Source organism: Eulemur rufifrons, chromosome 16, assembly GCF_041146395.1.
Source record: "Eulemur rufifrons isolate Redbay chromosome 16, OSU_ERuf_1, whole genome shotgun sequence".
Lineage (NCBI taxonomy): Eukaryota > Metazoa > Chordata > Mammalia > Primates > Lemuridae > Eulemur > Eulemur rufifrons.
Window position 1 is genome coordinate 16,955,144 of NC_090998.1, and position 14,947 is coordinate 16,970,090.

A 14,947-nucleotide genomic window follows, 5' to 3' on the forward strand; every position below is an offset into this window, starting at 1 on the left:
TCTGTGTGTAGACTTCGGCCTTCTCTCAGGCTTTTTTTAAGACAATATGGCATTCTTCAGAGGTCAGAAAATGTTGAGCAGACTGTGTACATCTTCCAGTGGGATGATGTGTTCAAAATAGACTCAAAAAGTCATTTATTCACTATGGGTCGTCAGTGTAAGCAGGGTTATTTTGTTTCCAATTAGTTAAATCAGAAGTGGTGAATAAATTATAAAACCCTATTAGTCCAGCAGGTTGTCCGTTTGCATTTAACCCCTCTGTGGAGACCTGCCTCACAGGAAATTGCCCTGCTAGGAGTGGAGAAGGACCCCAGCCAAACTGGGTCCCCTGGTGGGCACGGGAGGGAGAGACCATATCTTCACGTGTTTCAGGACTGCTCTCAGAGAAGAAGATGAGGAGGGCCTAAGGGGACAAGGTAGGGGTCCAAGATTTATAGATGGGAACAGGGGAATTAAGAATAGGATATCCAGAAGGCTGTGGGTTGAGACAGAGGGAGTTGGTACAACCAGGGACACAGTTGGAACCTGGTCATGGGTAAGATCTAGGCCAGGGCTGGAGCGGTGGCAAAAGCCTCCCAAAGTACTTCTTTCAGGAAGGAATTTTCCTCAGATTGTAGGATGGGATTTAAATGTTTAGATTCCCCTTTCCCAACCTTCTTAAAGACCTCTGTCCATTGTGCTAAAATTTTACATTTAATCTTATCTGGCTTGTTTTGATAAAGGAGCATAATAGATTGAACATAGGGGACTTAATTCCATTTTCAGATATGACAACAAAGCAAATCTAAGTGAAGGATGGTGTTATAATTTAATGACCTGTTGAGGGACCAAGATCCTTCAGATTCAAGAGAGTACTGGGGCCAAATAGTATAACAAAAATATGTGTATCATTTTCTTTTTCTTCATTGCTTCATAACCATACTCAGACCAATTTTGGAGAATGCATCCCAAAGGGCAGCATTCTGGGATCAAATTCTGATTTCCCATGGCCACACACTAACATAAGCAAAAGTTCAAAAGGTTTTAAACAAATGAACTGCATTTTCAACAAATAAGCCTAGAGAATGCCAAATCAAAACAGTATAGTTATTACTATGCTGTGTCTAGATGATGTCCTATTTAATTCCTGATTGAGAAATGTAAAATGCCATCCTCTTAGTCTATTTTTGCATTGCTATAATGAAATACCACCAACTGGGTAGTTTATAAAGAAAAAACATACTTCTTACATTTCTGGAGGCTAGGAATCCCAAGGTTCAAGGTGGAAGGACCTGTTTCTGGTGAGGGCCTTCTTTCTGTGTCATCCTAAACAGAGGTGAAAGGCAAGACATCTTGGGAAAGAGAGCCAGAAGAGGGAGGAACTTGCTTTTAAAACAATCTACTCTCCACTCTTGCAATAAAGACATTAATCTATTCAGGAGGGCAGAGCTCTCATGACCTAATTACCTCTTATTTGGCCCTATCTCTACACACTCTTGAATTGGGAATTAAATTTCCAACATATAAACTTTGGAAGTCTAATTTAAGCCATAGCAATCATACTATTAAATTAGAATGGTAAAATTTTACCTTTCTTGAGTGTCTTACCTAATGAAAATCCTGCACCCAACACTAATCTAATATATAAAAAAAAAAAAACTTTGTATATTTACATGTGATGTAAGCCTAGAAATATATACCTTGATGGAAAAGGGGTGGGGGGAAGAGAGAGAATCATTAAGATATAGGCAGAAAAGTAACTTTGAAAAGTAACTTAAAATTTTACTTCATTCACTTTGACTCAAAGAAAAGTTGGCCTTATTATCAATTATCTCAACTTGATACTTTCTGTGAAACATATACTCTACCCCTTCATAACTGTTAAAAAGATTTAAAGTCATGATCACAGCACTTGAAAAGAACAATGAAAGTTCATTTTGGCTAATCTGATATCTTAAAATAGACCACCATAAAAATTACTTCAGAAAGATGAGAATCTATTTTTAAATGCTTCCAGAAAAAAACGGTCTATCTTCCTCAGTTTATCAGTCCTGACCAAGAAGAAAAAGACATTGTAATTCTAAATTGAACTTTTAATTCTGCCTTTTAATCATATATTTTTAAGCTGGATCCTAGTGAAAATATAAACTCACTTCCCTCAAATCCTAGAACTTTTCTCTCAGCTTTCCCTTCTCTTTTTCTAAGGCACTTACTCCAAGCACGGCCCTTGAACAATTTGCATAAACATTACCTCTCCCAGATTAGAATATCTGGAGAAGATAACAGGAAATGTATCATTTTATTTTATTTATAAAGAGCTAATGACCTAATAGTTATTAATGTTGAGAAACACTTTGTCCTGATTACTTATGAATTTGACCAAAACCTTTCAGTAGGATAATTATAATTTTGCCTTGAATTTTTTTCAAAAAATCCACCTCTCTAAACAATGTCTCATGCTCTTATGAGACCAGTGTAGACTTAGAATTTTGTCATGATTATTCAAAATAGTCACTTACCTTATGGATCTATAATGTCACAACACATACCTATTGAGAACGTTTTATCTATAAACATTAGGGATACAATAGTAAAACAAATAAACAAATAATAATCAATTTCCTAATGGAGTTTACTTTATAATAAGGAGGGGCACAGCCAATAAGATAAACACATAACCAAACTATATAGAAGGTAATATGTGCTAAGGACAGTGGAGGTCTGGAAGGCGGTTGCAATGTTAAATAGGGCAGTCAGAAAGCATTTGTTTTTCAAATTTGTGATTGAAAATTTTGTAACTACTATCTTCTTTCTTTCTCTTTAACTCACTTGAATTCTTGTAAAAACTTAATGTAACACAGACAAATTTAAGCACATTTTCTATTACATACCACCTTCCCCTGATTTATCTGATCCTTTTAATGGAAGTTGTAACATCTCAAAAAGCAAAAGTATTTGACAATTTTTTAAGTGGGATAAAACAAACTAAACTCCTTTAGGGATCCTCAAAATATATATGGATATGAATGTATAACAATTATTCACATCAAATAATGTATTTGTGTCATCAATGCCATATATTAATTCTATTTAAAAGTGTAGGGACTGAACATCTTTAAAATTATTCCCATACTAAGTGGTTAAAACACATTTAAAGAGCATAGGTATAAACTTGTAGTGATCTAGAGTTCTTAGTTCTAAGAATAAAACACTTCCAAGTATTATCTTGCTTCAGACTACAGATTAAATTTGCTGGTAACTTAAATAATAAAATTCAGTTCAAATATTCAGAGACATGTCCACATTTATTATTTCAACTGTTTAATTTTCCTCTGGGTGCATGTATTAATTAATTAATGTGCTGCCCTTCTTATGTGATGACTTGCTTAGAAAGGTAGAATTATTAATAAAGACTTTTTCCCTTGCTTTAACATATTTAGGGCAAAGACCAAATGCTTGAGATATTTAAACTTATTTTAGTTTATGATGAGACTAAAAAGAGCAGGAAATGTGTCCCAGATACACTATATAAGATAAAAATTGAAAAAGCAGTGACACAAAACCTGGGCCGGAAGAAAAAATATGCACACACACACAAAAATTATTTTTAAAAGCTCAGTTTCTTTTAACACCAAAATAATTAAAGAGAAAAAGATAATAAAATAACAAAAATAATAATAATAGGTTGAATAGAATCAGAGTTTCAAAATGAATACTAATGACACAAAACCATCTAACAAAAGGAAAAGTTCTGGCTTAATCTAAAAAACAATTACTGGGGGGTGTTCAAAAAAATCATACCCCTCATTTAAAAACAAAATACCTTAGGAAACATTTGGAGGATGAGGAATATGCTTTTTAATTGATAGGAATTATTGATTTTTTATATACTTTATTCATTAAAATAATCCTTATTTGAAAGATTCTAATAAGTTTTTAGATAGATAGATACGCAATGGGCACACTAAAAACCTCGACTTAAGCATTACACAAGGCATACATGTAACAAAAACATTTTCGCCCCCCTAATACTTTGAAATACAGAGAGAGACAGAGAGAGACAGAGAGAGAGAGACACACACACACACACACACACACGGGGGGGTCTTGCTTTGTTGCCTAGGCTGGAGAGGGCAGTGGCACAATTATAGTTTACCGCAGCTCAAACTCCGGGGCTCAAGAGAGCCTCCCATCTCAGCCTCCTCAGTACCTAGGACTATAGGTACGCACAACCATGCCTGGATAACTCGAGATTCTTAATCACATATGCAAAATCCTTTTTGTTGTATTCACAGGTTCCTGGGATTAGGGTGTAGACACCTTTGTGGATCATTATTCACACAAACAATCAGAAACTACCACTTATATTTGAAAATTAGCAGTTTGCTTTACACATCTACCCATGTATTCTCTCTGGGTCCATCTATCATTTCATATTTTTTGATATATTTCAAAATAAGTTCAAGATACAAGTATACTTCCTACACTTCCCCTTACACACCTCAACAGGTATACCATTAACTACAGTTTAATATTTGTTTATAGCTCAATTTATTTTTTGAGGTAAATTTATGTATAGTGAAATGCACAGACCATAAACATGCCATTCAAAGAGTTTTGACAAATGCATACACTTTCTTCCTATCACGATATGTAATATGACTATCTCCCCTGAAAATCCCTCATTCCCTTTCCCAGTCAAAACTTGTTCTATCCCAAGTTTGATATTTTTTCCACTATAAATTTAATCTCTTATAGAACTTTAAGTTCAATGTTTTTGAGATTCATTCATGATGTTACATGTATCAGTAGTTCTTTCCTTTTATTAAACAGTGCTGTACGTATCTATTGTGTGAATATTGCACAAGTTGCTTAGCTATTGTTCTGTTAGTGCACACCAATTTTTGGCTTTTCTGAATGAAATTACTGTGAACATTTTTGTGGAAAAAAATAGATAGATACAGGTTTTGAGTAACCTATATCTTCTATTTTCAGCATCTTAACACTATATGAACATTCTTCCTACGAATGTGAAAAAGACCAACTCATCCATTAGGCATTGTAGGCACTGTAGGTCAAAGAAAATGTTATTATATAATATTAATATATTATACCAATGGTGTTGTAAAATATAATTTTGAATATGTGTTTAATAGAAGAAGGGACATATGAAGGCAAAAGTGCCCAAGGCTCATAAAAGTCATAATGCAGCCCTGAATTGTGAATCAAATCATACAAACCAGTTCCCATATTCTACTACCAGATGAAGAGAAATTTCCTCTCTCCTTTTGTTAAAAGTAAAGTTAAGCCCCTTTTCCTTCATCTCCTAAGGAAACCAAAAGGTGAGACCGGACTTTGAGATTGTATTACTGAATTCTTCTCATTTGGAAAGATTTCATTGTTTTGAAAGGCTATTAGGCCAATAGCCACAAGGAATTTACCTCGAAGAAGGTAAAGACAGAGAAAGTAGTTTATCCTCTCTGTGGTGGAGAGTTAAGAGATGTGAAATACGCAGTGATCACATATTTTGAACCTATATGACACGATCTCTCAGCTCTGGTCCTTTTAGGCAAATAAGTTTTGGTGAATTTAAAGTATCTCCAAGGCAACTTTTCTGTGTATGTAAAAAAAAAAAAATGCTATATGTAGCTAACAAAATTGTTCTCATATTTAATTAGCAACTTCAAAATTAAAATAGGCTTTTTTTCCAATGTCTCTATAGCAAAAAATTCTATAACTGTTCACAAATGTAAATTAAAAAAAAAAAAAAAACACACTTGACCTCACCCATGATCCCTGTCTTTTCTATTCCATAAGTCTTTCATCTCCGATCAGCTCTACTTATCTAGATCACCAATATCTCTCTTCTGGGCTCTGTTATTAGCCTTAAATAATTCCTTCTTTGTTGACTTTTTTTATGCTATAATCTGTATACCACATAAGAGCCAGAAATGTCTTCTTAAAATGAAAATGATGCTTCCAATCAGTAGAATACACAATATCTCTATTAAACTATGGTCATCAAGGCATTCGATGATATGGCCCCTTTCTGCCTATCTGCCTTTTTAGCTATAATGTATTTTATTACTTTTATTTAAAAGACAATTTTATTTTAGAATAGTTTTAGATTTACAGAAAAGTGAAAAATACTGCAGACAGTGCCCATATACTCCATACTCAGTTCCCTCTATTACTGAAATTTTACATTTCTATGGAATATATGTCCCAAGTATTGAACCAATATTGATATATTCCTATACAATAAAGTTTGTAATTTATTTAGATGTGCTTAATTTTTGCATAGTATCCTATTTCTATGCCAGAATATCGTCTAGTATACTACATTACATTTAGTTATCATATCCCCTTAGGCATCTAAGTTTCTCAGACCTTACCTTGTCTTAATAACCTTGAAGGCTTTGAGGATGTTTGGTCGGGAATATTATAAAATGTCCCTGAATTGGGATTTGTCTGACACTTTTCTCATGACCATACTGGAGTTACAGAGTTTGAGAGAAAGAACACAAAGATAATATGTCATTCTCATCATAGCACATCATATCACATCACATCAAGGGTACATTATATAAACACAATTTACCATCATTGATGCTAAAGTTAATCACCTTGCTAAGGTAGTGTTTTCAGTTTTCTGCAGTGTGATATTACACTCTTCCCTCCTTCTCATACTGTGTTCTTAGTAGATAAGGCATGATGTGCAGCCCACACATTAAAGAATGTGTAGTTATGTTCAATTTCCTTAAGAGTAAATTATCTACATACAGTTTTTGGAATTCTTTTGATGAGATATTTATCTATTCTCCATTTATTCATTCACTCATTGATTTATGTCAGTTTATTTTCATGAATATTTAATTTATATTTTGTGTTATAATTCAATACCATTTTATTGGTTGCTCATATTGTTCCATCTTTGGCTATTAGGGCTTCTTTCAGGCCAGTCCTGTGTCATTTGGACATACTCTCACTGCTGTTTGTTTGTTGGCTTTTTTTTTTTTTTTTTAGCAGTTACCTTCTTTTGGGGCACTGTAAGATTCTTGAGGCTCATTTTGTATATTATCTGCTCCAATTCTAGAATCAGACACTTCTCTAAAGAATCCTTGATATTTTTAGTGGAGAATGGTATTAGAATCCAAAATCTGGAGACTAGAAATGCTCCTTGCTACCTTGGTGTCATTGCCACTATGCCTTCTCTGTTGTAAGAATAATGTAATGTATGTGTATGTGTATACTAACACATGTCTGCACATATATCTAGAAATATTTTCTATTTATTTACATATACTTATTAAGAAGATGAGATCATACTGATGTCTCCAACTCTTATCCACGTGGGTCATTCTGACCTTCGACCCTTATTTGTCAGTAACCTACCACTACAATAGTGAGGAACTGGTCTCCATCATTCAAGATCCATTAAATTATTTAATTTAAGTATACATATACAATGGTTTTATAATAATTATTCTATACCCCCATGGAAAGCAACTTTATCAGCTACACTGAGGTGCTTATGCCCAATTCCTTTTGTCTTTTGTTTTAGACTCTACTCAGTTACTTAAGTCAGCACGCTTTCCTTCCAGGACTTATCCCTGAGGTTATTTCATACATTTGTTAGATTATATCCACCCTACATTCCTGAATTTCTAAATAATTTTTTACAATTTGCATATACCAAGGTTCACTTTTTGTGTTGTAAAGTTCTGTGGGTTATCATAAGCACATTGTGTTATATCTGTGCCATTATAGTTACATATGAATAGTTCTACCACTCTAAACATTTTCTGCACTTCACCTATTTAACCCTTCCTCCTCCCCAAATTTCTGGCAACCATTGATCTGTTTACTATCTCTGTATTTTTACGTTTGCCAAAATTTCATTCTTGTTTTTACTTAGCTTGATAGCTAATCTTGTTTTATTGCTAAATAATATTTCATTGTATAGATGTTCCACAGTTTATCCATTCACTTATTTATCCACTCGCCTATTAAAAGACACCTTGGTCTCTTCCAGTTTGGGGCCATTATGAATAAAAGTGCTATAAACCTTTAATGTATAGATTATGGGTGGACATAAATTTTCAAATAGATTAATACAAAGAAGCATGATACTGGATCACATGGTAAGATTTGGGTCCACATGCTGATGAGAAAAATGTATATTCTGCAGTGTGGGAGTAGAATGTTCTGTAAATGTCTTTTAGGTCCATTCATTCTAGAGTCTCATTTAAGTTCAATGTTTGTTGATTTTCTGCCTTGATGATTTGTCCAGTTTTGTCAGTGAAGTGTTGAAGTCACTGGCTACTATGATGCTACAGTTTATTTATTTCCTTAAGTCTAGTGGTATTTGTTTTCTGTTTTACTCTTGTATTAGGTGCATATATATTTAGGATCGTTATATCTTCTTCTTAAATTGATACCTTTATCATTTGTCTTTTTTGATGGTAGCTGATTTTAAGTCTGTTTTATCCAATACAAGAATGGCTACTCCTGCCCACTGCTGGTTTCCATTTGCATGGAATATTTTTTTTACCTCTTTACCTTGAGTATGTGAGAATCCTTATGAACAACTGTGTTTCCTGGAGACAGCATACATTTTTTTTTTTTTTACTCCATTCCATCAATCTATATTTTTAAGTGGGGACATTTAGATCACCCACAGGGTGCCCAAGCTGGATTAAAGTCTCTTCATCTCGGGATTTTCCCCACTCTCCTGGAGTCAGCAGGCAAGCAGCACCTGGGAGGGCTGGCAGGTAGAGAGCTGCATAAAGAAATGAAGAGCTTCAAAGAATTGTATGAAGGCAAAAGGTAATTTTTACTTTTTTTGTCAATTAATCTAAATGATAACAGTTTGAAGTAATAGCAGCGACAATATATTGGGTAATTATAACATATGGAAATGAATGACTGCATTGTCACAAATGATGTCAGGGAAGAATTGGAAACATACTCTGTTATAAGATGCCTACACTACATGTGAAGTGGTATAGTGTTATTTGAAGACAGAATAAAATTAGCTATATATGTGTGTGTGTGTGTATATATGTATAATTATATATAAACACTAAAATCATTTTATAAAGAAATATATAGGGTATGCTAATATAAGAGATACCATGAAATTATATAAAATGTCCAGTTAAAACCAAAGAAGACAGAAAATAAATGAGAAAAGAAGACTAAAGCACAAAACACAATGAATAGAGAACAGTTAAAAACATGGTAGATGTAAATTTAAATATATGAATAACCATTATTAATGTGAATGGTCTAAAAACATCAATGAAAGAAAGATATTTTCTGATTAAATAAAATACTAATAAGACCCAACTGTATGTTGTCTACACAAATATACTTTAAATGTAAAGACCCAGATAGGTTACAAGTAAAAGGATGGAGAAAGATATATCATGTTAACACTAATCAAAGGAAAGCCAATGTGGTGACATTGATTTCTGAAATAGTAGATTTCAGAAAAAGAAAGATTATTGGGACAAAGAAGATCATTATCTAATCATAAAGGGACCGATTTTCCAAGGCAATATAAAACCTAAATGTGTATACATTTGCATTAGTCAGAGTTTTTCAAAGAAACAGAAGCCATAGGATAGAAGATAGATAGATAGACAGATAAAAAGAGATTTACTGTGAGAGGTAGCTCACAAGATCATAGAGGCTGAAATGTCCCATGATATACCTTCCGGGAGCTGGAGAAGAAGGAAAGCCAGTAGTGTGTGGTTCAGTACAAGTTCAAAAGCTTCAGAAAGAGGGAAGATGATGATGTGACTCAGTCTGAAGTCAAGGGCGCAAGAATACGAGGGTCCACTGGTGCAAATTCTTAGGTCAAAAGGCAGGAGAACCTTGAGTTCTGATGTCCAAGGGCAGGATAAGAAGGGTGTCTCAGTTTCAGAAAAGAGATTAAATTTGCCTTTTTGTTCTATTTGTGTCCACAGCTGTTTGGATGATATCCACTCACATTGCATGAGGGCAGATATTCCTTACTCAGTCTATGGATTCAAATGCCAATCTCTTCTAGAAATACCCAGACATATCCAGAAATAACATTGCACAAGCTCAAGGTATCCCTTAATCCAGGCAAGTTGACACCTAAAATTAATCATCACATCACCTAAGAGGCAAAACTAACAGAATTGAAAGGACAAATAATCAAATACACTGAGGCAGAGTGACATAGATCCAGCTTGGGCACCTAGTGGGTGGCTTGAGACCAGCACTCCTCTCCCTGGTAAGGTCAAGGATTGATCTCCAGGGCCCAGGGAACAGGCCTGCAGACCAGATCCCACACACCCAGGTCTAAATTGGCAGGTCTAAATCTCATTGCCCCAGGGCACAGAAGGGATATTTGTGAACAAGCCTACTGAAGTGTGCAGTATTCTTGAGGGGCAACCCTCCTCCCACAGGAGAGCCCTGCGCCCAGCTCCAGCTGCAATCCGGGTCAGGGACCCTCCTGGCTGCATTACAGCCAGGGGAGATCCACTGGCTTGAGGTCCTGCCTGCTGGCAGAGCCCTGGGAGAATAGGGGAGGGTGCAAATAGGGAAGGGTGGAATAGGGGAGGGTGGAAAGGAGTGAGGCCTGTTGTAGACTGGGGGTCTCAGACAGCTCAACCCCCACACACAGACTTTTTGGCTGAGGGGGGGCCATTTCATCCTCTCCCAAGGAGCTTTGCCCAGAAGAAGAGAATGGACCTTTGACCTCTGCTAGCAGCATTTGTGGAGCTTAAGGTCAGTCACCCAGCCCAGCTTGCCCAGACTCACCTCTGCTGAGGTGAAGAATAAGGACACACCCCAACCACCACCTGAGGCACTAGATAGAATGCCTCTCCAGAGGAACAAGAGCTGGTTACAGGACTCAAAAACAACACCGCAGCCTACTCCTCCCAGCAAGTGCCACCTACTACCAGCGAGGTCATTCTGCACACACTTTTACTGCATCTACTGACTCATCATACAGCGTGTGGTCAGATCTCACCCACAAACACCACCTACTGGTTCATTTCTATTACTGTGTTTTTGGTTTGTAGTATAACCTTTCTGATCCCTTAAAGTCTCCATCTCTCTGTTTACATTATATATATTTTGTGTGTTGTTTATTTTTTAGAACCTCTAACATATTAATCATAGTTATTTTTAATTCCCTACTTGAAAATTTCAATATGAGTGTCATATTTGATTCTGCTTCTGATTGCATTTTCTCTTAAAAATATATTTTTTCTTGTCTTTTTGCATGCCTTGTAACTTGTTGCAAGAAACCAGATGTTATAGTAAGTAAAGGAACTGAGATAAAGTAGACTTAGTGTGAGAAATTTATATAAATCTGGCTAAAAGGTGGACTATTTTTATTGTTTGCTGTAGGTACAGCCCTTGTGTTTTTTTCCACTCAAATTTTAGCTTGACTTTTGTATTCATCAGAAAGTCTGTATCTTATAGCTGTTCTAAATGTGAACTGCTGATATACTGGAGCCCAGTTGACGTTGGGAGTAGGGTGCAGGGAGAGAGAACATTCTACACTCTCATTATTGAATCTCAGTCTTTTAGTGGATCTGTGTCTCTAAGCTTCACCTTCACGAGTGTTTCTCTAGTGGCATATTTGTTTGTATTCTCTGCCCCCTATTCCATTCTTTGGCTGAAAAATTTGCAATTTATTTATTGGAATCCCTAAATCTTGTTGACTATGTTATTTTACCACTTTAGGTGGGCCAAGAAGGCTGGAGAGGACTTAAATGGGGAGGAAGTCCTTCGTTTTGCTAGTATAATACTTAAGAATTAAACTTTGACAAAGTACATTTCTCTGGAGGATAGACTTTTGTTATGGAGAAGGGAATCTGGAAGATTCAATAGTGGTTACTCTTCCTTTTCCCCTGTCAAAGCCAGGTTGGGTCGCTGGAAGGAAAATCTGTGAAGCTATCGGGGTCTCCCCAAGACTGCCTCCCCCAGCAGCTCCTCAGTTTCATGCTAGGCTACACTCATCCTCCAGCCATTCATCCAAGTCTTAAATGCTCATATTAATTTATTTAAATGCCCCATTAGTTTTTCATTCAGGGGCTTTTGCTCCAAGTTAGCAAACCTCAATTGTTATATTTCTGTAGATGTGTCTGTCTCTCTAGATTTCAAGGTGCCATGGTGTCCTGCAATTTCACTTCTCTGATAGGTGAAAGAAAAGTTATTGGTTTTCAGTTTGTCCAGGTTTGTCTTATTGTAAGGATGAGAATGTCAGCTTCCAAGTTCTTCACATGTTGGAATTAAAATTGGAAATCTTTTCAAAGTCAACCTAAATGAATATATATAGAAAAAATATATATGTTTTCCTACTTCTCTTGACCTAAACTGAACTTCTCTAATTCTTAAAACATCTTTTTAAAGCAACTTTAGTGTGGAAAGCTTTGTCACATGAGCGAAATTGTCAAAACCACATGTATATCATCTTCAGTTACTAAAAACTCAAATATAATGAATATTTGATTATATTGGCAAATCTGAAAGGGCACAGTTAATCATAGAGTGATACATGAATGAAGTCCAATGTTTAATAATTGAGGAAACCTTAGTTTTATCTTCTAATTAAAATATTAATACTAATAAGTACCTATTTCATAATGTTGCTGTAGGATCTAAATGACACAATAGCTATAACACGCCTCATGGAATAGCTGACAAATAGAATTAGTTATTCTTTCCCATTACCCCAAATGTCTAGTAAGGGATGGAGCTGCACTTCTTTTACAACATAAAGGATAGAAATTTCTGTGATTAATATCCTTCTAACATTAGTGAAGTCTGTAGTAATACTCCAATTAAAATCAATTAGCATTTATTATGTTTTCCATTTATAATATGCCCTTGATTTGTTAGGTGCTTTATAGTACAAATAGAAATATGACATCATCTAACATAAAAGAAATGGTATTTGTGAAGGAATGCACAGGAGATCACTCTGTCATGAACAACCACAGAAGGTATATATTATATATTTCTGTAAACTTTATAAATGTCGACATAAATAATTTATTTAAATAGCTTGTAAAAGTAGAATTTTGTATCCACTTGACATATAAAATTACTTGAACATTATAGAGATTGAAAACATTAGGACATCCCTGCTTTAGTAAAAATTTGTGCATTTTCTTTATGTTGCAATTTAACATTCATATAAAGTCATAGATTCCAGAGACATAATTTTGCAAGACTAGTCCAATTAAGTCAGAAATTTGGTGACCTGGAAATAGATATAAACTCATGATTTGATGCCAAGTTGGATGGTAAATTTAGGTTGAGCAGCATGGAAGATGTCTTCTCTCATTGTTCCACGTATCCTTCCCTAAAACCAACCCTCAAAATCTGCTTCTCTTGACCTTAACTGAACATCTCCAATTCTTAAAACAAATCTTTGTAAAGGAACTTTAATGAGGAAACCTGACGTACCTTTGTCACATGAGTGAAATGGTCAAAACCAGATATATAGCATCTTTACTTACTAAAAACTCAATATTCTTACGGACAAAAACATAATAAGTTATAAGACACAGAGCATAATTTCATATGTCTTAGGATTGCATTGATAGCATTTTTTTTTTTTTTTTTGCTTGAGCTCTGTGGAGAATTTAGATGGTATGTCCTTTCAGATTTATGCCTATGTCTTGAATTAGCACACACACAAAAAATCTGCCCCATTAATTCTCACTTGGTATCTGCGCATGTGTTTGTGTGTGTGTGTGTGTGTGTGTGTGTATTTGTGCGGATGTGTACGTGGGGAGATGTGAAGTTGTGCTTAAGAGAGAGAGTTGGTCCTGATCAGTAGAAATTGGAAATATAGAACTCAAAAATCAAAGTTCTGTCAATTACACTTTCCTTCTACATAATCATTCCTCAACCCCCAAATATCACCAACTTACAAGTCTTTTCCTTTGAATTCGTAATGTGCTTAAGAGTATGTCTGAGTAGAACTCTATGGTATACATGTACCACATTTTGTTGATCCACTGATGAATTGATGGGCACTTGGATTGATTCCACCTCTTTGCAATTGTGAATTGTGTTGCAATAAACATTCCAGTGCAAAAATAAAACTCAGTGGAAATCAACTATGGGGAAAGGGGGAGGAGGGAAGGAGCAAAAACCTACCTAATGGGTACAATGAACACTATCTGGGTGATGGGCACACCTATAGCTGGAAGTCAAGCATTACAAAAGCAATCCATGTAACCTAAAGCATTTTTACCCCCTTAATATTTTGAAATAAAAAAAAATATAATTTCAAAAAAAAAGAGTATTATCTCAATGAAATAAGATTGCCTTTCTAGCCTCTTCTTCCAAAGATATAAACCAGAATGAAAACCATTTTCAATACAATTTAGTCCAGTTATGAAAATCTACTATTCTATGATTCTTTGAGTAATTTAGTTAATTCTGAAATGTATAAAACTTTTTATGTAAGTATATATTGACTCATTGACTCTAAAGTTAAATTTTGAGTTAAATATACACATTTCAAGAAACTTTTTATGTAAGAATATTACCAAATGCAAAAATATTATGAAACAAAGTTATTAGAAAATGTATTTATTTAAAATATAGTTTACAAACTTTTAAAAATACATCCCATATATTTTGATTTTTATTTTAAATTCATTTCATTTTATAAGAATGAAATATCTTCTAATTTTTTCCTGATGAAAATATTAGAGATCGTCAGAAGAAATCAGAAAATATTGAGTGTAAAAATTAAAAGGACACATAAAACTAGATTATGTATACATATGTATTTGTATGTATTAATTTGTTCAAATATACATATGTACATTATACATTCATACATGTATGTATACATAAATATGTTCACATATATGTGTATATATCCTATATACATATTGAAATAAATATTATAACAATGGAAGCCTATTGTTTTTTACATTGGTCTCTTCACTGACAA